The sequence below is a fragment of the Ciconia boyciana genome, chromosome 9, assembly GCF_034638445.1.
Source record: "Ciconia boyciana chromosome 9, ASM3463844v1, whole genome shotgun sequence".
In the NCBI taxonomy this organism is placed as follows: Eukaryota; Metazoa; Chordata; class Aves; order Ciconiiformes; family Ciconiidae; genus Ciconia; species Ciconia boyciana.
Window position 1 is genome coordinate 15,107,487 of NC_132942.1, and position 25,913 is coordinate 15,133,399.

The window sequence follows — 25,913 nt, forward strand, 5'->3', positions numbered from 1 at the left end:
CATTTTATTTTAACTCATAATAAGTCAAGTGTGGCTTCTAGCGCGATTGAAAAAATACACATAAGACCCAAATTCAGCCGCTCACCACTTGGTGCCGCTCTAGCTTTGTGAACTGCAGTCTCACCAAAATAACAAGATCTTTCTTCCTCTAGGTTTGCCAAGTGCTGTCTGAAATACGACACTCTGAGCAACCATCTTTCAGCTATGTTGGTGTGAGTCAGAATAGACGGTGGCTGACGGACAGTTCTCTTATATTGCTCAGAAGGGAAAGGAGATGGTGGTATCTATGATAGGGACTTTAAACTGAGTATGTGGATATGAAAGCACTGCAGGTTTTTGTTTTCTAATGCTGCTGCCAGTTCAAGCCTGAAACTGGACTAAACCATTTCAGTGACTGCTCTGAGACTGTTCTTTTCCTGAAGAGGAAGAGAGACAGCTGTTGAATGTACTTGCAGGTATCTGCGTAAAAATTACAGAGAACTGTAGCATGGGTGTTGCTTACTCCATTTAGTTAAGTACTTCTTAAATAGCACATCTGTCTGCTTAGACTCTAGGATCTTGATCTGAAAAGTGTTGTGCAGCATGGGTCATTCCTCTACAGGCAACTCCATGGTCTTTGTTTTGTTTCCCATGATGTACAATTATACCGAAGGAGACACATAGCCTTTTCCAAAGGGTAGTGAGGAGTTTGAAGCTGTGTGGATACTGAGAACGTATCCTCTCTCTATGAAGTTCTGTAAATGATAACGGCAAAAAGATTATGATTTCTTGCAAGGTAAATGTTCTTATTCTCATGCTGAAGGCAGGATTGCATCATCTGAACAGATGAGGAGCCAAACTGTGGGACAATTGATGAGGAGGAGCCATAATACTGGCTGGACAAGAAGTGTCTGACTTGAAATGGGAGTAGTATAATCTGAATGAGGAAAGGGAGAAAGGCTGTGGAACACTCTCTTTTGGACAGAGTGAGGAACTTGGTAAAGAAAATGGGACTGGAATTTGGTCTCTAGGATGGAGAAATGGCAAGATGAAGTTGAGGATAGGAACATGACCGGGAATAAGAGCTTAAAATCACTCTTGCAGAAAGTCCTCTCTCCTCTTCCCTCTCTTCTCTCCACTCCACTCTGTTACCCTTCTCTCTGGTTGTGCAGACACTGTTATTTTGTATGTGCTTAACATTAGAGGAGTGAATCTGGGCCAATTATTTTTACTGTAAATTGAAGTGCTGGGATCTGATGTGTGGCTAATGGGCAGCTGGAAGCAATAAATTCTGTAAAATATCTGTAAAATAAATATATACAGGAGCTGAATAAAATTGCAGAAACAACCCTAATTCCCGTATTTTCCTAAGCATTTGACAGTAACTTTAGTAGAGTTTCCTTTCTGTCTTTTAAGTGTTTGACTTTACAGCTGTGTAGTTTCCTTCAGTACAAGGTTTGTGTGATAGACATATAGAGATAACACTTCATTTTTAAGCTCCTTGCTATGCCACCTTTAGTGAGGTGTTTAGCAAATAGCTATATGAGCATTACTTTCCTGTTCATGGATTTTAAAGCAGAGAAGACTGAATCTGGCTGATTGGGCAACAAAAATTCAGGTATTAAAATAAAATTCCAGAACCTGGAAACTGGCTTAACACCTCTGTTCCTGGAGAATTGACTAACAAGCTTTAAGGGAGAGAGAAATCAAGTTATCAAAATTGAAGAAAACACATCTAAAGGTGTTGTGTTGCAGTTATCCTTTTCTGATACTTCTCAGAGTTGCTAGTTCTGTTATAGGATTAATGTCTTTCTCTCACAAACCCTCCTTTCCACTAAGAGATCACTCATGGCTATTTGGGCTTGATTGTTACTGTTTATTTCAGCTGGACCTGGCATCCTACCATTTGTCCTGTACTTAATGTTGTATGTAGTATCAACCTGAAATGATATTTCAGTTGCAGATCTCTGCAGAAGGCAAGAGAAATGTAGTGCAGAGTAGGGTGTCTTCTGCACGTTAGATTTACTTAGTTTGTTGGGTAAAGATCTCTAACTTGTTCTGAAAGTTAGTTTATACAAGTTGGCAGTTATTATTATTACATTGGGATAGTCCACACAAGAAGGTGTAAGACTTAAGACACCAGAGAAATTCTAAACCAAATGGCTGTGTCAAAAGTTCAGCTTGCATGCTAAGCCAAATACAGGAATGAAGTATTGCATTTGTCTAGCAGTCAGGGAGAGTTACAACTGGATGCCAGATGGATAGACATCTGCTCTTGGCCAATGCTCTCATTATCTTTTGGAGTCCCCAAATCCTTTGACCAATTCCTTTTGACCTTGCAACACCATCATCTTGATCTAAAATCTTAGAATGGCTAGTCTTGTTGGCCTCAGTTGTAGCCTGATTATTACAGTGACTTATGCTGTTGCTGTGCATCACTCATATCACTCCTTCTGCCTCTTTGTTTTACATCTTTGTTTTACAAGCAAACAAGCTGAAGCTACCTAACAAAGATAGTTTCTTGTCCACACTTCTCTGACCCTATGACCAAAAAGTCAGACAAAACCTCTGTCTTAAACCTAAAGCTGGTGTAATTTTACCAGATTTTGGAGTAGCTGACACCATTCTGTGCTTCCCCCGAATTTCTCCTAGAGGGAATTTGAATATGCCAACACCAGAAGTGGTGTTCTCTGTTTTTCCAGTAGTTCTCATTCTCCTTCTGTGTGTACCAAAGTTATTTTCAAAGAAGCAGAACCAAGCTTCAACATGCCTGAACTTTAATATATTAAAGAACAGTTAGTACTGTCTAAAAGATTGTTTCCCTCCCCGTGTCCTTTAGCTAAAAGGAATGGAAATAAATGGTGTTTTTTAAAAAGAAAGCTTCATTTATTCCTTTACATTTTCAGGGCTTTGAATGTTTTCCTTCCCCCCCTGCCTGTATCTTTAACAAAAGGTGACTAAGACTTTTAAAGGTAGATGTTGCCATGATACTAAGGAGGCAGAAATCTTTGTGTTATAAAATCATGAATCTGTTTTCAGTGTTTAATGTTGTATAGTTACAGGGTCATGTTAACATGTTTTGCTTTTTGGGTCTTTTTTACATGAGAATTAATATAACAGTCCTTTGAAATGAAAGATGTTATGGTAATGGAAAAAATATAGTATATATACTGCTCCCCTTTGTAAATCTCATTTTTCTCTGTAGGTTTCAGAAATAAGCCATGACAGAGATACTAGCAAAATGTATATATTGTAAACTGCATCCAAGCTAACTTTAAAGAGATTAGCTGGGTACCAGAAGTAATTTTTTAATGCAGCAGTCCAGAAGTCTTTATGAGCTAATTTATCCTTCATTACCGTCTTCCTACAGCTAGACTGCTTTCCTGCATGAACTGGTTTGCTTTAAACTAAGGTGGATTTCTGTACACTAAATTGAAGTTAGATGTATAGACATATCAGAAAACCTGTTCCTTCCCTTCTCTTTATTTTTGTCTGTGACTTTTAGTACAAAGCAGGTATATGCATGAAGGAGGGTGTGTCTAGGTAGACATATTTGCAGATGGGTTTTCAAGCAAGATGAGCAGAAGGCTCAGGTTCTGGATTACCTTAATTTGTGACTGTAACTCTATTGCATTCATCCCACCTATTTGTATGCATAGTGCTCTATTAAATCCTTGCTGTAGTTTTAAAAATAAGACTATGATACTATTTTGCAAGCCACTTCTGAATTTGCAGTGCTGACAATTACAAACTTTCAGGGGGAAAAATGAAAAATTTTATGCATACATATATAAAGCAGCATGTGCTTTTGATGATAAAAGACAAACGAAGTTCCAAAGGGACTCATGAAGTCTGTCTGACTTTTTAGGGCTGTGGTGATGAGACACATGAAACAGTAGATCTTAACAATTGAAAAATAACCTTAAAATGTTCTTGCAGGGTGTAAACAAGAAGACAGTTAGAAATCTACTGTTTGAAAAACTTCTGCTACTAAATAGTTGTCAGCAAAGGTGAATTTGAGGAAATGTGCCAAGACTCAAAACAAAACTGAGTGATGATCTGTGAAAAAGTAGTTTAACATCTAAAGACTCAGTTGTTGGGTTTATTACTAAGTTTTATAATCACAAAAAGTACCAGCTGTTTATATACCTGGGAACTTAGTTCTGGCAAGCAGAGTGACATCAACAAGCACTTTTAGTACAGGGCATTCAATGATGCAATCTTAGGTGAACTTAAGCTAATAATTTTGAGGTGGCATTTTTTTTGTCTGAAGGAACCATTCGAACAATGCAGTTCTTCATGGAAGAAAACTTAAGCTGAGATAGCTGCCCCGTCAGACTCCCTCTGCTCCAGCAGCCCTGTTAGCAGTGGTCAGATGCTGTGTTCTGAACTGTTGCAGCACCATGTTAACTTAGAATAAAATGAGTGCCTTTGGAGCAGGCTATGGGGGAATGCATAAAGCTCAAGACATGCCATGCATATTATCTTGCTGCACTCTTGCTTTCTCTGTGATCATCTCTCTCTGGTACTGGCCTGCATTGGCTTCAGCACTTATGGGTAGGCTCTTAAACAAATAGCGAAGTATTTGGGTTCATTGTGACAGAGGCATTAATGTTTGTTCAACATCAAAAATGTATTAGTAATCCGTTGACTTATTGATTAATGGGAGATGTGTGATTTTGAATGTTGAAACGTGATGCTGCCACATTGACTTAAAGTATCGCACCACAAAGGTCAGAAAGGGATATTATTACAGTACCATAAATGGAATAATTCCTCAGGATTTAACTGTGTATGTTCTAGGCGAAGAAAATTGATTTGATAAATGGAAACTAATCAGCAGACATTCAATTTATACCATGTGCTTTTTCAAGCAACAGTGCCTGTAGCTGTCTTAGTGTTGAGAAAGAATTGTTGGACCAATACACATTTTACTGGACAGGCTGACTACTTAGGAGTTTACCTGGGGATTAACAAAGAACTGTGATTGCAGTTCTCAAACTGAGATTCATTCTGTTTTGCTGAATTGCTTAAGGATATGTGTGGATTTGAGGAAGACTGAAACTGCATTTCTCTATGAGAAAGTAATTACGTAGGTTACATTGAAAGATCTGTTTTGTAACATGATTTTAAAGCATATTAAGCTTGTCCAAAGGGAAAGTTAAAATGGTACGTGTGGACTCAAACAGAGCCGTTGGGAAAGCAGTATTTTGATCTCTAATAAAGAGAACAAAGCAAAGTAGTAAACAGTAATAAATAGTGTGAATTAGTTTCATAGGCCAGAGCAACTCAGAAAAGTGATAAAGTGAATAGAGAAAGGAATAGCCAGTGAAGGAAGAGACTGGAACATGAACTCTCTTGTCTGTGAGAGTATGATTGGCCCCTCAATAGGAATTGATAAGCTTGTAGCCTTCACTGAATTATAGCTTGAATAGGTAATTAATGTAATCAAATGTACAGTCGAAGAACTGTGTGAGAAGCAGACAACTGACAGGTCACCTTCAGAAATACAGGGACAATCTAATGCTGATTATTGTGCGAGTACTTCAGGAAAACTATCCTTACCCTTTTGGTATTGTTTCCTTCCTTTAGATTTTCTTTGTCTCTTGTTGCTACATTTGCCTTTTGGAATTCAGATGGATAGGGAACTCCCGAGTGTTAGAGTTGGATCTCAAACAGCAGGAAGTTGGTGGAAATGTGCTTCCATAGAGACTAATTTTCACTGCAAACCCCAAATTGTTTCTTAACAGATGCCCATCGCTTTCCCTCCTCTGATAAATTTAAGAAAAGATTTTATGTGATTTGTTTTCTTTAGATATACTTTGTTTATTTAATCAGTATGACCTGGTAATCTGGAGTGAAACTTCACCTTAACTGAGTCCACATGTTTCTATTTTATTTGAGGAAGTGTTTCTAGGACAGTCCTGTGAACGGATCACATAGCTGCTGCAAGTTTCTATAAGTCTGTTGTTGTAAGAATATTGTTTGCTCTGTCAGTCTAAACTAGTACAAATTTATAGATTGTTATGGGTACCAATTCCACGGTTAATTTTCAAGGTTCCTCTGGAACCTCATGCTGTAATATTGAACATGTTGAGCAGGCTGCATGTGAACATAGTTGACTAGAAATCTCATTTAGTTTCAACTACCCATTACCTCAAATTGACCAAGCTTTGTTTACAGACTTGCACAACATTTCTTTAACTGGTTGTAATTAAGCTTATAGGAAGTAATTAATTACTAGCAAGTTAATAGAGAAAGTAGACTGTAAAAACAGAACTTTAATAAAATGGCTCAATAGTTTTTACCTATTGTTTAGTCCTGACTGCAGAAGTAGGAGGAGTGTGTATCAGTGAGAATCAAGCTCCAGTGAAGTATGGTGTTACAGTTCACTTTGAGGACAAAATTATCTCTGCATTTTTGTCCCTCTTATATGTCTTTGATGTGAAAGACATGCAATATGCAGGCAAGCTTTTTATTACTCTGTTTACTGATTTGCTCTGCTCTCTTTACTGTAATCAAAAATTTGTCTTTCCCAACCATCCTTAGTCTGTAGCTGTTGAGTAACATGAACTAGTGTTTCACCTCTTACAACATCTGTAGTCTTTAGGTTGAGATCTGTTATGGTCAGCAGCAATTTTTGTTCATTGTTTATTTCCTCTTGAAGATATTTCATTAAATAGCATGCTGATCCTTTGGCAAGGATTTATAGCATGCTACGTAAGTAGCACTGCAGAATTTTTGTAGCAGAAAATGGGTGGAAACAGCCTTGAGTAGGTTTGCTACTCTGACACTGATTTGCTCCATAGCTTAGGCTGCATTCCATTGGAGTATTTTTAAAATGGTAGTGAGAAAAGATAGTTCAGGAGTGGGAAGACTTTGATTCAAATTCCTGGGGGATTTTGGGGAATAGGGGAATATACAAGGGGAACTATTCTCCTTGTAAGAAATATGCATCCATCTGCTGGAGTGGTAGAGTCAAGTGAGGAGAACATGTCACCAGAGGGCTGAGGTGACTAGTTCTACATTCTGTGACAGAAAATCTTTGTTACATTATTTATGCAATCTGTAATAACCTAAAAAAATACTAAGAATCCCCATTGCAAAGTGTCTCTCCTATAACAGTTGTAGATACGAGGGTATGGGGATTGGATCCTGTGATAAGGGGTGAGTGCCGTACCTTTGGAAAAAGGAAATTAGAAAAATGAGGTTGCCTTTCCTTTTAGTAGTTAGTTGAAAGGGAATGTTGGTTTTCTTTGTGTTTCTTTCAAAAGATCAAAAATTAAATATTCTGCTTTGGAGGGATGCTTGAAGGTCAAGTGAAATATTTTATGTTGGACAGATTAGGTTTTTGGAGGAGGAGAGATAGCCCCCTTGAAAGTATTTCCCCCCTTTAATTTACATTGGCTTTTTTTGGTCGTGTTTTTGTTTGTTCTAGCTCTTAAACAAGTATGATCCTTAATTGTAAGTGTTCTTAAAGAAGTTTTTATACAGCAGGTGTGTCAAAAAAACCAATGCTCTTTTCTGATTTCTAAGCAAGTCTCTATGCTTATTGATTATACAGGCATTCTACTGGGTAGAATGATAACTGCCTCAGATCTTTGGCACTTACCCCTTTTGCTGGCTCAGGCAGTTTAGTGTAATTAATTGTAATAGCTGTATTTATCTTATGTGGTTTAGAGTTTACTCTCTGATATCATGATGTCCTTAATGCAGATACTTCAGGATTGTTTCCATTAGGATCAACGGGATGTCATTTTTTAAGCACCTTTAAGCTGACCTAAGCTGAAAATTGATATTCAAACCACAGTGTCTTTGGCAAAAAAGACTCAGAGTAATGATTTTGTAATCAGTCACCAATTATTGTGTAAGGGCTGAGTCATTTGCTCTGGCAGCTATAGAACTGCTGTGAACAATAAAATAATATGGGAAGAACAAGTGTCTACCTTAGACATGGAACAAGGCCCTTTATACTAAGCGAGCTCTCATTGTAAGGCTCAAAATTGTGCACAACCATAGTGACATACACTAACGTCGGTAGTCAATGAAAAGTAAAGAGAAGAATTGGAATTGCTGGCATCAGAGAGAGTCCAGAACCTGGTTTAAACTCTTGCCTTGATATTTATACTGCAATGGACTCTACATCTAAGGAAAGTTCGCACAAGAAGGAATAGATTCTTTCTCACTACATCTCAGCTATTTGCTTGGTTAAAAGCATGGAGGGCAGAAGTTTTCATAATGAGTTACAGACACAGTTCTAGGACTAAACGCAAGTTTCTCCTAACTGCCACTTAATTACTTTGGCCCCTAGAAATAGCCCTAGAAATTTCACCCTAGAAATTTTCAAGGTGGGAAATAGCCACCTGTAGGTACACTTGAAATGCATCTTTCTAGGACAGCATGTACTATAAGTGTCTCAAAAAGAATAAAAGAAGAAAATAAAGAAAGCAGTCAGCTAAGTACCAGACAACATATTATTGCCTGTTAGTTCAGTTGTATACTCTGAAGAAGTGAAATCAAAACCTGTGTCATATTTTGAAGAAGTCCTCTTCAAAATCCATCATGTTATCTTAGGTCCTGTCTGCTGCATTACACCATTGCATTGTCTGGCAAACACTGAGTAACTTGAAAGTTACAACTGTTCCACGTTCAGGGAATGGGCATGTACAGAGATTGACTTAAGGATTTCTTGTTGGGTTTTTTTCTGAGGAGTAGCAGTGGGAAGCAGCAGGTGCTTATTCATAGAAATCTGAATGTGATAAAAAGAGTTAATCTGGTCTTGATATCTGTATTACCGGGAGAGTCTTATACTTTGTGCAATGGACAGATTTTTCAGACTGTGTCCGCTTTATGAGGATCAGCTGACTCCACCCAATATGAAATACAGGTTCAGCTGTTGATTGACACATATCTAGTTCAGTCACCTCTTAGCTCATATTCCTAGACTTCTTTTCATCTTTGGCTTTGTGTTTCACAGAACATAATGTATTAGGTATATACTAGATATGCAAAAATATTTGCATTTATCTAAATATAAAATGAGAGGAAAAACTTTCCCTGTTCTAACAACATGTGTTCTGAATAGATGAAACAGGGAACAGATGGAGAACTGGGAGAAGTGGCTGATTGCAGCAGAGGATAGTGCTGCCATCCAGAGGGACATCAACAGGCTGGAGAAATTGGCTGAGAGGAACCTCATGAAGTTCAACCAGGGGAATTGCAAAGCTCTGTACCTGGAGCAGAGTAACCCCATACACCAGTACATGCTGGGAGCCAATGGCCTGGAAAGTAGCTTTGCAGAAAAGGCCCTGGGAGTCCTGGTGGACACCAAGTTGAACACAAGCCAGCAACGTGCTGCTGCGGCAAAGGCGGCTAATGGTATCCTGGACTGCACCAGAAGGAGTAGTGCCAGCAGGTTGAGGGAGGTGATCCTTCCCCTCTACTCAGCACTGGTGAGGCCTCACCTGGAGTACTGCGTCCAGTTCTGGGGTCCCCAGTACAAGAGAGTTAAGGAACTATTGGGGAGAGTCCATCTCGCAAAGGGCCAAGATGATTAAGGGACTGGAGCATATCTCCCATGAGGAGAGACTGAGAGAGCTGGGACTCTTCTGCGTGGAGAAGTGGAGACAGGGTGGGCTTTAGGGGAATCTCATCAATGTGTGCAAATACTTGAAGGGAGGGTGCAAAGATGATGGAGCCAGGCTCTACCCAGTGGTGCCCAGTGACAGAACAAGAGACAATGGGCACAAACTGAAACACACATGGCTCCATTAGAACATCAATAAACACTTTTTTAACTGTGAGGGTGACAGAGCGCTGGCACAGGTTGCCCAGAGAGGTTGTACAGTCTCCATGGGGGTATTCAAAAGCTGTCTAGACATAGTCGTGGGCAACCTGCTCTAGGTGACCCTGTTTGAGCGGGGGGGTGGACAAGATGACTCCAGAGTCAACAAGATGATCCCCCTTCCAATGTCAACCGTTCTGTGATTCTGTGATGGAGCTGGAAAGGAATCCTTGTTTCAAAGTCATTGAAGTGGCTTGCTCAGGTCCTCTGCAGCAGGGTAGTGAAGAGTGAAACCACAGTAATTTGACTTTACTGCCCTCTGTGTGCTGTGTTGCCTCTCAGTCTTCTCTTTGCTCCCTTTTCTCATTTTCTCTATGTAAAGCAGAAAGCTTTACTATTATGATCTAGTTTCCAAAAATGGAACAATAAAGCTGAAATAAATGGTGGGAGGGAGAGCTAGAAATGCACTTTTTAAAAAACCTGAGACCCAGGTGCACAGTTATGCTCTCAATTGCTTGAAAATTGTAAATTATTTTTATTGGTAGAAATCACTGCTTCTGTTGATCTTAATGCCTGCCGAATAGGAAGAAAATTTTCTTAAGCCAAATAACTGTCACTTTGTGTTTTCTTTTAGGATTTATGTATTTTGAAAATGTTTTTTAGCTGCTTAAGAGAACTGTCTTCTGTACTGAGACTTATGTCAATGAAGAAATTGGTACAGAAGATTTCTAGCTCTAATTGTAGTTCTTAAATGTTTTCAGGGAAGCTGGACCTGATGAGATTAATCCTAGGGCATTTAAAGAATTGGCTGCATAGGGGAGAAAGTGGTATCTGAGGAAAAGCAAATATAGTACTTCAAGAGGGGGTAGGGAAAGGACGAGCTGGGTAATTAAAGACCAGTCTGTTTGGCTTAAATATAGCAAGGAATAATTGGATAGACATCTCATAAGCCCCTGCCAGTTAGCAAGATCGGTTACCAAGTAAACAGATTTCTCAAGGGCAAATCATGACAAATCCATTTAATTTCCTTGTAAGGCAGTGATACAGGTCAGGTGGTTAGGACAGAAACAGTAGATATTATATACCTTGACTTCACTAAAGTTCTTGCACTGTATTCATGTGACGTTCTCTTAAGTCAGATGAGGAAAAGTGGTCTAGAGGAGTCTACTGCCTGGTAGGTATAGAATTGGCCAGAAAAAAGTTTTCAAAGAATGTGTATAATTGTCCAAATGTCAGAACATAGTAATGTATCAAGGAGGGCTCGTCAATATCCTATGTCTCATATTAATCAGCATTTTTATTAATGACTTGGACAGTAGAATGCAGAGTACTTTCTGCATCTGCCAGCCCTGCCAGAGTGAGAAGGAACACAAGAGCATGGGGAGACAGGTACAGAACTCAAAATGATCTTGGGAAATGGAGTTCAACAGGGACAAGACCAGGGTAGTGCACTTCAGCAGGATGAATCAGCTGCATTAAATACAGCATGGAAACATTTGACTAAATGGTGTTTCTGTGTAAACGGATTTAGGATTTATAGAGAATCACAACTAATAATGAGTCATTAATATAAAGTTAAGATGATTGTTAACACCATATTAACATGCCTTTAACACTTGTAAAATAATCTCGCTGCCTTACTCAGCTTGGTGAAGCCTGTATTAGAAAACTGCTTCTAGTTTTATTTTTCAGACAGCTGCAGTCCCTCAGAAGACAGCTCTCAGAAGAAAAATAGCAGGTCCAGAAAACACTGCTGAGAAAGAAGAAAGTAATAAAGAGAAGCTAGAGTTGTTGAGCCTAAAAATAGAAAGAAGATGGATGTAATAAATCTTAAAATATACAGAATGCTGTTTCAAGAAGAAAGGGAGTAATCTGTTATCTGTTTATGGTGAATGGAGCAAGTATGGGGCTTAAATTATGGTGTGAAGGCCATAGAAGCTCCTAAAGGCTGTAGACTCTCCATTGTTAAGAATTGTTTAAAACTTGCCTGTAAGATTAGATAGATGAGACTGGTCTGTCATGTATACCTGTGGAACGTATTTGCTGCAGGAAGATGTATTCAGTAATTTTGTGGTGATTTCACCTCTGTAATTCTGCCTTCATTCTTTGATCTTGCATTTTTGTACTGTGCCTCTTGCTGATTGTGCTGACAGAAAAACTTTATGGTGTTCTGTTTGTTTTGTTGTCAAATACTAATACTCCTGAAAGAATGAGCAAGAATAGCCCAGTAGAAGTTGTAAGCATCTATCCAATCAAAACTATCATTAGCTGGTGAAAGTAGAAATTGCAGTGTCGTTTTCTCATTAATGTGCAGAACAAAGGTATACTCAAGACAATGTATTTTAATGTACCTAGACTGTGTTCCTCTGGCGTTTGCAAAATTCAGGGGGAGAGCAAATATACCATGCCTCCTCCTGGGGCTCTTCTTGCATTGACAAACATAATTCAGAAAGTTAAGCAAAAATCAGATTTGCTGAGAAAGATATGGCTTGAAATCTGTTAAACTTGTCCAAAATCTCCTAAAGTTAGTGAAACTTCTCCCCATGGATGTAATCCAAAACCCAAGTGAGTCTCTGATGGGGGTTTTATCTGTTATAACCTCCAACACAAAGCAGATGCAATTAAAATTGTGTGGAGTAAATTCCTGATATTAATTTTTCCTGTAATAATTATTCATGCATTTGTCTCAGTCTTACAGCAGAGAATAAAAGACTGTGCTCTAGTATATAAACTTTTTTTTGCTTTCCATTTTGTTAATCTTAAAAATGATATGATCATTTAAGAATGTTAAAAACATTCTGATAATGTAAGGGTTTGTAATGGCATTTCCAGAAGCTCCTGATCAGGATTCATCAACTTAAGGCAACAACAGGATTCACTGCAGACTCATCTTGATCAGACTGAAACCTTACCAAGCTGAACTAGCAAGCCTGCACACTTTAAAAAAGAAGATTCAATTGATGAAATGTGATTTTGGGAACTCAAATTTTATACATTATGCCTATATCTATTCACTACTCAAAGTAAAGGCAAGAAAGTCAGATTACTTTAGATTTCCAGTGAAGAAGGAGACAAAACCAGAACTGACAAGAAAAATCAACTGCCTCAAAAATCTTACATGCATGTAAATATGCCTATAACAGCAGAGAGCTTGTAATTGCAGTAGTTGTTTCCATTCTAACCCTTCTCCAGCTATTTATAACCATTAAGTTTTTGAAATTTCTCACCTTTTAGGGTTGAGACTGTCCATGATTGATCTATGCTGGAAGGAGAATTTTCTTTGTAGAACTGAATGAAGAAGTTTTCAGTTGCATTTAAATACCCTCATATACTTCCTGGCTCGAGAGATGACTGGTTTTGATTCATCCAGATTGAATCGTAAAATTGTGCATTAAAGATTATCTGTTCCCTCCTGCTCTCTCTTCTCCCTCAAAAACAGCTCCAAAAAACTAAATGTAGACATGTCTGGTAAATGTTGTAAGCCAGTAAAGCTTAAGTTTAAAAAACAGCTTATGAGAACTGTAATGAGTGAAGGGAGAGAAGAACAGCTTCTTCCTACTTCTGGTTACAAAAATACTTTCTTTCTCCTTAGAAACTGAACAGTGATCACTGGATTCAATAAAAAAGCAAGGCCTTGTGTACTTAATTTTAAAAAGCGCTTATACCTATTGCTGCTAGCAAAACTGGGAATTTACTTCAGCTTCCACATACAGACATGTTTTTCTCCATCTTGGTTGTAATAAAAAGCAGGAAATAGGGATACAAATGTACGTTTTGTAGGAAAACAGAATGGCAAGACTTACAAAGTTAGCCCAGTATATCCTTAGTAAGACTGCAATGGCATGTTCACTGTCAGCAGGTTTAAATTAGTGTTTTCTGCCTTCCAGTTTACACTCTGTTTCTGTCTTCACACCCTGCTCTTACAGAGGGAAAGATCTGTGAGGTGAAGTGGATTGGGAAACTCTATGTGGTTAAAGCTAACCTTTACTTTCTCCTTCAACCCTCCACCACCTTCAGTTCTGTGTTTGTTTCAGCCAGTTATGTCCCTTGGGTTTCACTGTATTGGGCAAATACTTGTGCCAGGACAAGTGATTGCGTGAGGCAGGAATGGAAACAAGACTGATGGCAAAGGGGCAGAATTACCTCTTTCAGTGGCACTGCTGCCTCAGACTGTCTTGAAGTGTTCTTGAAACTCGGCTTTCAACTAAATGCACAAACTGTCAACCTCTGGCAGTCTTGGCTCAGGTCTTCAGGCTCTTTGTGTGCCTTTTTTACTCCCCACATGTTTTCTAACAGTACCTATAGCTTGTGGCAGCAATACATTTTTTAGGCATGCTTCTGCTAATAAGGTAGTTAACTGAAGAACTAAGTTAGATGTTAATAGAGATTTAGCAAGTATGTCCTCACGCTTGCACTGTTGTAGGTCGTGTCAGAATCCAGTTCTGCTGTGCATACCCATATTGACCAGCACATGCTACAGGTAGCTCCTTTGATGTCAATGGGCTTCTCACATGTAGTGCTATTCGGTGCAAGGATGGGAGAAACAGTCCCTAGGATATGGCTGGAAGCTTAAGTCAACAAAAAGGTCAACTTTTGATTTGACATTGTGACAGTCAGGCTCTCGTGTATCGTGAATACAACTTTTTATATACTTCTTGTAAAAATTATTTCTAAAAATTTAGCTTAGAACACAGACTTAGGATTCTGAAGCTTATGCTGATATTGTATATAATAGCATAGGAATTAAGTTTGGGATCAAAAGATGTTTCTTTAAAAGACTGTGGTGTGCCATACACATGTAATGTAGGTTAACAGTAGCTCTAGTGCTAGCCTATCCTAATATTAGAATATTTAATTGTAAGTTTCTTTTGGAGCATGGAACATTACTGTTGCTTTTTGTCTCTTAGAGATGCTTAACTAGAGAACCATAGATGTTGCATACTAACTTAAAAGCTCAGAGTTCATCTCAAAAGCAGTATTAGCCTTTCTAAATTGGTCACTTGATATGCAGTATCCATGCTGTAAAGCTATGGTGAAGAGAGTTAACCTAAATATGAACTGTATTTGGAAAATATATCTACTGAGAAGGGTGTTTTATGCAGATTTTGACAGTCTATTTTGATGGAATTTGCATCTTAAGCACAGGAGCAGGGAGAAACATAAGATGATGCAGCTTGAAGAGAGAGAATTCCATACTGATCTGGGCACAGCAGTCGGCAGGGAAAACGAAATGCAGGGAAACATGTTGAGTGGGTTGTCACACGTTCTGTATTTTATCTTCTATTTCTAGTCAGCACCTCTTCTATTCCAGTGGTGACTGACTGTTTCAGATATTTTTTCTTTACTAGACCTGTCTTACGTATGCTTAGAGAAAATAATTTTGTCCCCTAGAATAAGTCTTCCTTTGGTTTTTTTTAACAAATACTATAATACGCTTCTTTTCTCTTTTCCTAGTGTTTTTATAGGCTATATGGAAGATACGAAGGTAGATTTTCAGTAACTATATGGGTACAAACAACCTCAGACTAACAAGGAGGGGAGGTGGATAAAGTGGCTTAATGTTAACTTTTCCCTTTCATGGACTTTTACCATAAACAGATTGGACAGCTGGGGATCTTGATGTCAGGATGATATACTATGATTTGAAAGAAATGCATGTTTCAGTGTTTCATGAAACAGTGGCCCTTTCAGCCTTATATTGCCTGTACGATAATAGCTCCTATCACTCGGAGATTAGTCAGAAAAATTTCTGCTTCTTTTCCCCTGTCCCCCAAAGTGTAGGTCAAATTAATTAGGATAAAATACTAATTTCTTGTTATTTAAGTCCTCAGTTTAACTGTCTCATTTTTTGACAAATAGGTGTAATTAGTTCTCTTGTATAATTTATTAACTTCCCTATTAAGTTGTGTACAGATTAGTGCGGCACCAGGCATGCTGGCAAAAAAGGCTTCCAATTAGAAGGTGATAGATGGGTTTGTTGTATCTGATAAACAGGCTTTGTCATATTTTCAAATGAAACTGGAAAGAGCTGTTTTTATTTAAATCCTGTCATATCATAAGCCTGATCAGTATTGAACTGGATTCTGTCTTGTGCATTGCCATGATAACTTTGCAAAAAGCGGAGGAGATTTAAAGGTATTAATAACATATAAAAAAAAGAGTTTTGAGACTTCTTAAGAAGGGTATAAAAAAGGGTTAGAACAGAAGCAAAAAGTGAAATTTCGATCCTTGTCTTGTATAGCTTCCTGACAGGAGAACTAACGTCTCATTATGCACTTGAAAATGCCCCAGAAAGTTAATGTTCTCTGAGGGCACTAATATGTACCAGCCTGTGGCATGGCTTCTAATGATACTGCCTTTTACTCTTTGGTGGTGCTGGGTAGGCATGAAGATGTATATTGAAACGGAGCTACAGTGTTGGCAGCAGTGTTATTGCCATTAGAGCACTGTCATTTTTGGGAAAAACCTCCTAGCAGATGGCATAGCTCTTGAAATGTCCATGAAGAAGAATTTAGTGAATACTCAAAGGATATCTGTAGGGTGGCACATACCTAGGGTATGTCCAGAGGGATGGGTCTGGCTATGGTCAAATATATGTAAAGGGAAATGGACATTAAATGAAAGTGAGCTTGTGACAGAGGTAAAAAAGCAGGTCTTCTGAATCCTGATCCTGTACCCTGGCTGTATTTGCTTTGGAGTACTCTTTTCTCTCTACAGCTTTACACACAAAATAATACTGCAGGGTATAATGATAAAACAGGGCTCACATGAATATATACTGTTATTAAATAATCTCCTTTACAATTTGTGTTTAGAATTCTCAATATTGTGTATCATCACAGAAATAGAAAGATTTCTGGTGTTCACATTCCTCACCAACAGCAAACTCCTGTGCTACTGATGTTTCTTAAATCAGCTATTTCCTTTCAAATTGATCATAACTGGTCCAAATACTCCATTCAGCTAAGCACTGTAAATCGAGACTAATTCAATCAAAAGTAAATGTATTTTGGTTTTAGAGAATTGGGCCCAATGGCTCTCTTCCATCAGTGCTGAACTTTCTTATTCTGCTCCTTTTTTCATATGTTTTTAATTTCTCAAGTGAGATCTTAATCTGCTTTGCCAGTTTGAAATGAGCACCTCTAACCCCCTGTCAAAAGCATCATAATCTAAAATGCTTAGAGAAGTTATTAGATTTTAATTTCCAATGCTAACACTTTTCTCTAGAGTTGTTTTGGTTTGTTTTTTTTTGGTTTGGGTTTATTTTTTTTGAGGGAGAAGGCACAGTTGTTGAGTCAGACTGTTCATCTTTTTTTTTTTTTTTTATCTATTAAAACCTGCCAAAAGATTTCCAGTCTTTTTTTGTCCTGCCACTGGCTTATTGCACAGGAGTGAATCTGGCTTCCTGAGATAATTTATCTTTCTGCTATTTTACTTGACTCTGTAACTTTGTCATTTCCCTTCAAGGGTTTTATTTACTTTGGAGGTGTTTATACAGTAGGCAACTTTTTTTTTGCTTTCATTCATATCCGTCAGATCCATTTTCATTGAGCTTACAAGAACAGTTTTTCCTTTGACCTTAAGGGTGAAGACTTCCTATTTCAGCCAGTATTTCTGGTATAGCTTCTTCCCCTAGGAATTTTTCTAAAGGAATGAACTTACAGTATGACTGCCAACATTAAATACCCAAGTCGGAAGGAGTGCTTGAAAGTAAAGGACCCTTGGCTGCTGCTTCTCTCTCTCTCTCTCTCTTCAAAGGAAGAGGTAATAAAAGTTCTGCCTGTTTGACTACCTGCAGAAAGTTAAAATACCTGGGTGATCTGAGGTGCAAATGCTGGAGTGACTAATGAGCTGGGCATGGAAGTGACTTGAGGTGATGTAGGTTGCCATGTCCTAGTAAGACCACCAGAGCCTCCTTGCTGACACTTCACAGAAGCATCAAATGCTGTCTGTCGAACTTGTTTAACTTCTTACAGAGAGAGTAAAAATTTAGTAATTAGACCTTAATCTTCCATGTGACATGTACTAGACACTACATACTGGTTTTACAAGACTTATCTGTATTATCAACTGGGAGTTAGTGTGGCACTAAGATACCAATAGATATGAATAGTTTTTGCTAATACACAGAACCCATTACAGACCCAGGGAGAGATTTTTATCAAATAGGATACAGCAATGACTTTTGAACGGTCCGTCTTAATAGGTAGTTCAAACTTCCTTTTGCCATCTTTATTCATACTGTGCCTTTATTGCCAAACTTAAACATGACTTCCCTGTACTATGGATGCTCCTGAAGAAGCTAGCCACCAGGTAATAGAGTCCTATGATCAGCATGTCATCATCTTACTAACAGATATGGAATAGCACTCCTTTTCAAGTCTACTGTAGCCAAAACCCTGTTTTGATTGTAGTTTCTTTCATTTCTCCTTGTAATTTCTCAGAGGCTCTTTCTAGCATATATGCTTTCTAGCATATGCTGTTTGGTTGCCGTGGTAACAAGTTTCTGTCTACTTGATTGTTCTGTTGCTGTTTTGACTTCTCTTTTCTTATGCCTTGCCCATGACCGTCATGTTCCTTCACCTTAACAGCATAGAACTGATTTATTCTAGCATCAGACATTCTCTCGCAGTATGTAAAGGATCAGCGCTTTCTTTCTTGTTTATGTCACAGCATCCAGCTTGGGCTGTTGGTCAGAAAGAAAGAGGAGTCAGTAAGTCCTGTCCTTTGTCAAGAGGGTTTTGTTTTTAATTAGCAGTTCTCTGATAGACATTTATTCTCCAAATGTATTTTGTGAAATACTGTCTCTCTTTTCACCTTACAGAGACCATGGGTTCAGGGCCTTGATCGTACTATTGGAAGCTCCTTTGAACCTTTCCTGTGTCTTAGCCCCTGGCCATAAGGTGAGCACAAGAGCACTCCCCTGTACTGGAAGGCTAAGATGCTGAGATAATAGACACTACATAAGTAGCATTAGTAACTAGCTTGCTACAAATTATAGTGTGGGGAGTTCCTAAAGCAAGGCTTTTGTGTAGATCTAATTATAAATAGTAAATACTTTTTTGACAAAGCAAAAGTATCCAAGATTCCTGTGAAAGGATGATAGAGCTAATTTGGCAAAATGGACAAATATTTTTCAGTTATGAACATAAACCTGCCCAACTCTTTCATTTTGATGATTTTAACACAGTCTAGTACTGATCCTGGAAACTAACTCCATTCACTTAATTAACTTATTAGATGCAGCTTGTAAAGGGGAAGGTAATTCAACTAGAATGAGGCTAACAGGAGCATGGCTAACACTCACTTTATAACATTACCATGGTTTTCTAAATCTTCTTAGCCAAATGTATTTAAAGGTTATGTTGCAGAAGTTTTAGAAAAAAGTTAAAATACATATAAAGAAATGATACATTGCATGTATATAATCGTCAGACACAGCTGTAAAAATGTCACTTGCTCTTTTCTTTGTCTTCCAAAGTAGTTCAGCCTCTTTGGATTCCTCTGGCTGTTGCTGGTGTTACTGCAATAGGCATGAACCACATGTATGGTGTGTTCTTCCTGCTGCTTGAGGAATCAATTACGTATTATTACAATAGTTCAAAATATCCTCTCAAAGCTTTTGATGGTTCTTGATTTACTGGCTAAATTGTCCTTGCCATAACATCTTATTAAGTAGTGTACACAAAATAGGAAAGGAGGATGTTGTTCTGGTTTTGGGGAGCAAAACTAATGAATCTCTTAATTTGGCAGCTGAAGTTGGAACAAATGAAAAAGGGTCAGACTTTAATTTCTCTGGCAGAGAATTTGAGCCATTGTGTTCTCTGAGGGCATCCTAACTGTGGGGTTGTTGTATATTTGAGTGTGATAAGCCCTCATTCTTTCTCAGTAGAACTGTTTCATTTTGAATAAATGGAGAGAGAGCAAGCAAAAATATTTCTTGCTTGATCAATAAGGATGTGTACTCATGTGTATTGTCAAGATTGTAAAGGAAGTTTTATGTGGTTTTATTTTGGTTTTTTATTATTATTTTTATTATTTTTCATTTATTAACAGCAGAACATGGACAGTGGGAGAGGCTACAAGATCCATTGCTTAGTACAGTAGCACCTGATGCTTTAACGAGAGGGAGAATCATGTTTCTTAATAAAAGGAGAGAGGTCAGGATGAATCGTCCATATCCTGAGGACGTGCTTTAAGCACTGAGTTGATGGTTAAAGAGAGCTAATGCTTCTTGCTCCAGTAGCAGTTCTGTGTTTCTACTCCAGAGAACTGATGTTCCCAAATCCACATTTGAGGATGTAGATTCCGTTATTCCTGGCAAAAATATATTGACACTACTTTTTAATCCCTTTTTTAGATGGAGAACTAGAACACTGAGAAATGTTAATTATGAGATCTTGTCAAGAACCTAAATCACAACAGTATCTTTCCTGCCTCTTCAAATGTGTGCTGAATCAGAATGATTCCAATACAGATTCCCTCTCAGCTGCTGTGTATCTGAACAGTACTTTTTCTAGATGCTGCTCAGCTGTGGTTCAGAAGGAGCTATCCAAGACAGGGTTAATTTACATTTTAGCTGTATTTGCAAAGTGTAAACCTTTTCCTTGTAAGAAAAAAGGAACCCTTCTAGACAGACAGACAGAAAAGTTTGCCTTAAAAGTAACCTCAGAAGTAGCATAATAGTATTCTACAATTGTTGTCATTTAGTGGCTTTCATATAAGAAATGTTTTGTTAATTTTTGCATACTGAATTAATTGTAGTTGTAAAAAATAGATGCCCGTCTGGCACTTGCAGTGAGATAAATGCAACAATTATTTAGGAATAATAATTAAAAAAAACCCCCAAAACGAACACACTTAGACTTTAGTGCAGTTAGTTGTACCAATTGGGTCTGCAGCATTAAGTTTAGAAAAATTTCATCTTCGTATCACCAGACACGTTTACTTCACTGTGATTTCAGGGATAAATACTTTAGAGACTGTGAGGCTTCTTGTATTTTAATGCTGGTGACAACATGTATATATAAGGATGAATTACAATCTGCAAAGAAGACATCCAACCTTCAGTCTCCATTTTGAATGTAAAAAAATTCTTCACCTGCTCCTAGCAGGAACTGCAGTTGCTTTCAGAGATGATTGACTTATGCTTGTTTTTTTTCATGGGTATTAACAGGCTCTTTGGTGTTTTATGTTTCAGTGATCTTGGGAAATAAAATATACAGGCACTAAGGTGAGATTTCAGGAAAATTTGAATATCCCTTAAATGGGGTGCCAATTACTACAGTATGTCTCCATGGCAATTTTTTTTTTTTAAATTACTGCAGGTATTTATTTTGGTTGTTTCCCTATGTATTTATTTATTTAGGCGTGGCTTCATTTCCACTGCTTCAGGCCAGCCTGACACGCTCTAAATCATTAACCCTGTGCTCCAGGGAACTTACCCTTATGGCAGCATCTTTGATATTAGATTGGGTCCCTTCCAGGCAGAATTTAATTGACTGGATTTCTAGGGGGAGAGCTGGTTCCCTCAGTCTCTCACTGCTACATCAGACCATGATTGTTTCAGCATCTGATTTAGAAACCAAGTTTCTGCTGTTATATGATAGAAAAGGGAGAGCAGGCAGTGAATCAGAGGGCACAGGCTGTGCTTTGAAGCATAAGCTGATATGTTTCTTCATTTAGGGATATATTTGCTCTAAATGTACTGGCACTTTATAAGTATTCATACCAATAAAAGCTGCATGAGATGGGTGAATACAATTTTATAGCACTTGATTGTAGATTACAAGGAAACCTGGAATTCTGTCCATGGTAAGTCATGGAGACAACCATTGTAGCAATAAGATAGTAAGATGATGTATCTTATCTTAAGCTTGAGTTATGTAACTGGGGTTGTGATTGTTGGCAGGTTCAACCTCTATTACAACTCAGAGAAGAAACAGAGGATATTGATTTTTTTTTTTTCATATTAGTCATGGCTGTAGAATTGCTTCTTACACAAGCAGCCCCTCTGAAATCAATAGAGCTGTTTATATATATTTGCTTATTCAGCCTCTTCACTGTCAGTGAGCTCTTCCAGAATCACCAAAGTCTTCATTGTTAAAATACAGAGAAGTGGTGATGAGAGCAGTGGTTATGGGTATCCACACACAACTTCCATGAAAGCTAAGAAGTTATACCCTTAGTTTGGTATTCTTGGTAACCAAACCCAAATGTTCCCTCTTCTATAAGTCTTTTAGGATAAAGCAAGACTTAAAGTAAAACCCAAAAGAGCCAGAAAGTTCACTGTCAGGTTATTTAAGTCAGGTGTAACAAGAAGGGAAACACCAGGTTTTGTCTTCGTATTTCAGGATATATGTACCTGTCTACCTGTGTTTAGCTATGTCAGAGCCATTCTGTATAGCTCAGGAAGCCTCTGGATATCTGACATATTCAGTATTAGTCTTATAGATAGTCAGTTTTTTGACTGTTTGTATATGTACAGGACAGAACTGGTTTTTTGTAACAGTATGAATCCCATATTGGAAAGGCTGATAGAAATTAAACATTGTCTGTGCTGCCCCTTTCAAGAAACTGGGGTTTTTTTTTGAGGTATAAATGGTTCTAGCCATGTTCCTAAATTTAAAGAGAGTATTATAAAGGACAACACAACCAAGAAAACAAACAAAACATTAAATTGGCAGAATCTTCCAAAACCTTCGTATTACTCTTCTGTGTAATTTTTCAGTAATTATTTAATATTTTACTTAATAGCTATTTTCTGTAGGCATTGGACTGGAAAGACATTGCAATTCTTGACCTTGATAGTTTTAACAGTTGTTTTTTTTGGGGGGGTTGTGGTTTTTGGTTTGTTTGTTGGTTTTTTTTTTAGTAGAGTACCTGTGCTAATCCAAACTTTTTCTGATAACTGTTGTTCTTACTTCTAGCTGTTTCTTAATGTTAAAGATTTTTCTCCAGAAATGCTTTCAGTTCATGTTTTAAAGCCATTAGCCAATCTAAAATGTAATTGCTCTGACAGTAGTGGTGGACACATGCAAATGGGGGGAAAGCTTGGGCCTCTGTTACTCATGAAGGTGAACAATTGCTGCATTTGTCACACCGGTGTGGGGACAGTTTCTTAATCCCCGTAAATCTATCACAGACAGAAAGCAGGTGATGCAGCTACTTAAAATATATCTCTGTGACCATTTCACCAGTAAGAATGATGACTGGAAATTTGCTTTGAAATGAAGATTAAAAGACTGTTGTTATGAAATGGGTGGTCAGACTGGTAACACACCACTTGACAAACTTGTTATCTTCACTAGCATCAGAATTACATGAACGGGATTCTGCAATGTCAAACCATTGGGAACATCTGTCATTTAAGTGATGTCCTTATAGCCACAAATGTATGAAACATGCTTTTTCAGCTGGAATTAATTTGGATGGTTAATTTGCATGTTCCAAGATGACCTGTGTCTGAGAATGGCTAACAGAATTGCACCCTTTTCCCCATGTTTATATAGATTAGACTCCTTCCTTCCCTATCTAAATCTGGGATAGTTCCACTGTTATCTAAAAGCAGTTTTCATTAGAGGAAAAATGGCTTTATATTTTTTCAGACAGTAATATGTGCATCCAAGTAAAATGTGAAGTTGAAAGTCAGAGTTGAGATAAAGCTGGCTGCATCACTTGATCTCTATCTGAATGTTACCAGCGTGATTATCACAGTGCACTGGCTCAGTGGGGAGGGAGGATGTGCAGGCAGCAGACAGGAATTACATTTGGTGGGGGGGAAAAGTGAAAAATTTCTCAGCAATTACTGTACATCTTTACTAGATTTTGCTGAATGGTGCAAATGTAATACTGCAAAGCTTTTTTGGTAGTTTGAGTTCAGGGAAAGGAGAATGTGTGGAGGAGAGAATATGTGGGGATAAAAATGAGGCAGTAATCTTCAGATTCCTCTGTTAAAGCAGTCTGAGGCATGGGGAAGCATAGAAATAGAAAACTGGGTTTCCTGATTTTCCCCTGCCCCATAGCTGTTTGGGAAGGTGAGAGCAGAAGCTGATCCCACAGTATCTGGCATCTTTCTATGTTCTGTCACTGTAGTGAGTGATTGGTATGCAATGGTAAACTGGCAGGTTAACTGGAGCAGCAAGGGAACCTTTGTTAATTTCAAGATAATGAAAGAGCAAACAACAGTAATCAAAGCAACTGTAGGGGATTAAAAAGAGAAAAGTAAAAATCCCTGAAAGTCCAGTAAAAACAACAAAAAAGAAAAAAAATCCTTCTACCTACAAAAGAGTCCACCTGCTTGGAGATTGCTGCTATGTGACCCAGACACTAGCTGTGTGCAGGTTCTGCTTTTCTATGCTTTTGCTTTTTGTTTCCTCTTCTGCATCCATTTCTCACACTGACTGACTACAGACCTGCTCTTTCCAATCCTTGCTCTGTCTAGATGAGCCTTCTCTGAGAGAGTAAAATGGGCAGGATGTCATTAGGCTGGAGAGAGAAGGACTTTAGAACTTGGTGCAAGGGCACTTGCTAGCACTGTGATGATTCCACCAGCAGGCAGGTGAGAGGGATAAAACTAGTATCTTATTTACAAAAGCCCCTCAGAGAAGTCTCTTGGGACAGATGAAGTTCTTCAGTTAGCAAAGCTCTGAATGTTTTCTGAAAAGCCTTCAGATATTTTACCTAAATAACTCCCATGTCAAGACTTAAAGTCTGTCCCGCTTCCCTCCCCAGTATAACATAACCTTAGAAAGTTCTTTGAGGCTATCACCTTTAAGCTCTGCAACCCCAAATTTTCTGAAAGCTTCTAAATTATAGGTTTTAGGGTCTTTCGTCTCTGCCATGGCTTATGTCAAAGCCCTATCATTTTACACTAACGCCCATTTTTTGCTTCCTTCCTTTTAGCATCACTTACACAGCAGCAGCTGTGAGATTTGCAGCAAGAAAGGGTGTCACATACTGAATCAACTGAAGTATTTAATATTTTATGGATTTAGGTCCTTAGTGTTCATTTCTCTTGCTTTTTTGTTTTATTTAGGAAAACAAGTGGAGTCATTTATGTTGCCTAATGTTTTACAGCAACAACATCTGTTATATTTCCCCTTTTCTGTTTTTGAGGGTGTAGGCATATCACATGTGGCACTTACAGCTGCATTTAACATAAATTACAGCTGATGTACAATTTGTATTTCTCTGCCTGACTTTTAAAATAATTATTAGGGATCAATCCATGTTCACCAGGATTTCCTCCCTGCCCCCCCGCAGTAGAGTTTTCTTTTCTTCTCCCTCTGTTTATGTTTTCCCTCTGGTATAAGGTAAACTCAGCAGCATTTGAATCAAATGAGAAATGTGCCACATCCAAAATCGGGCAGTATAAGTTTGTTTACCCTTTTCTATTCTCTACCATTAGGACTTTTTAACAGGCTCTCATAAGTTACCATCTGGATTACTGCAGCATCCTTGCAAGCTGCTATCAAAGCTGTATCACCCTCTTCCGGTGTATATGAAAATGCAGCAGCTCTGAACATCATGCCTGTGATGCCTTCCCCTAAATGAAACCCATCTTTATGCCTCATCAGATTCTCATTTTGTGTTTTATCCTGTTTACATCTTGTGCTACTCAGTTTCTTTTTTTATATCATCTTTTATTGCATTGTTCATAGTCTTTCTACTTTACTAATGATCATAACCCCTTTCTTTTTTTCTGCCAGTTAACTGTAGCTTTCTGCCATATTATTCTGTTTGGAGGCTTTCTGTGCAGAATCACAGTGCTGCTTATCTCATCATTCAAAATCCATACTGAGACCCAGTTCTTGAAGGAAATTCTTCTATCTGTAGTGTTTGTTTCAACAAAGATAATGAAGCAGTGCAAAATATTTAACTTCCCTGGATAATAATTTAATCTTGCTGTATTCCCAAGAATCTTCCCCTCTGATCTTCTCAAATTGTCTTTTGTTAGCCGACACATTGAATTACAACTATGATTCTGTTGTGGTTCTGAGCATACTGCAGGTTTGAGCTCTATGTTCATGTGAAGTCAAATTGACACTAATGGTCATATTCATAGCAGTTGGCAGGTGCGTGTCTTTATGGGCTCTTCATAATATGAATTATGCATCTTTGTCTGCGTTATGCTCTTCAGCACTGAAAC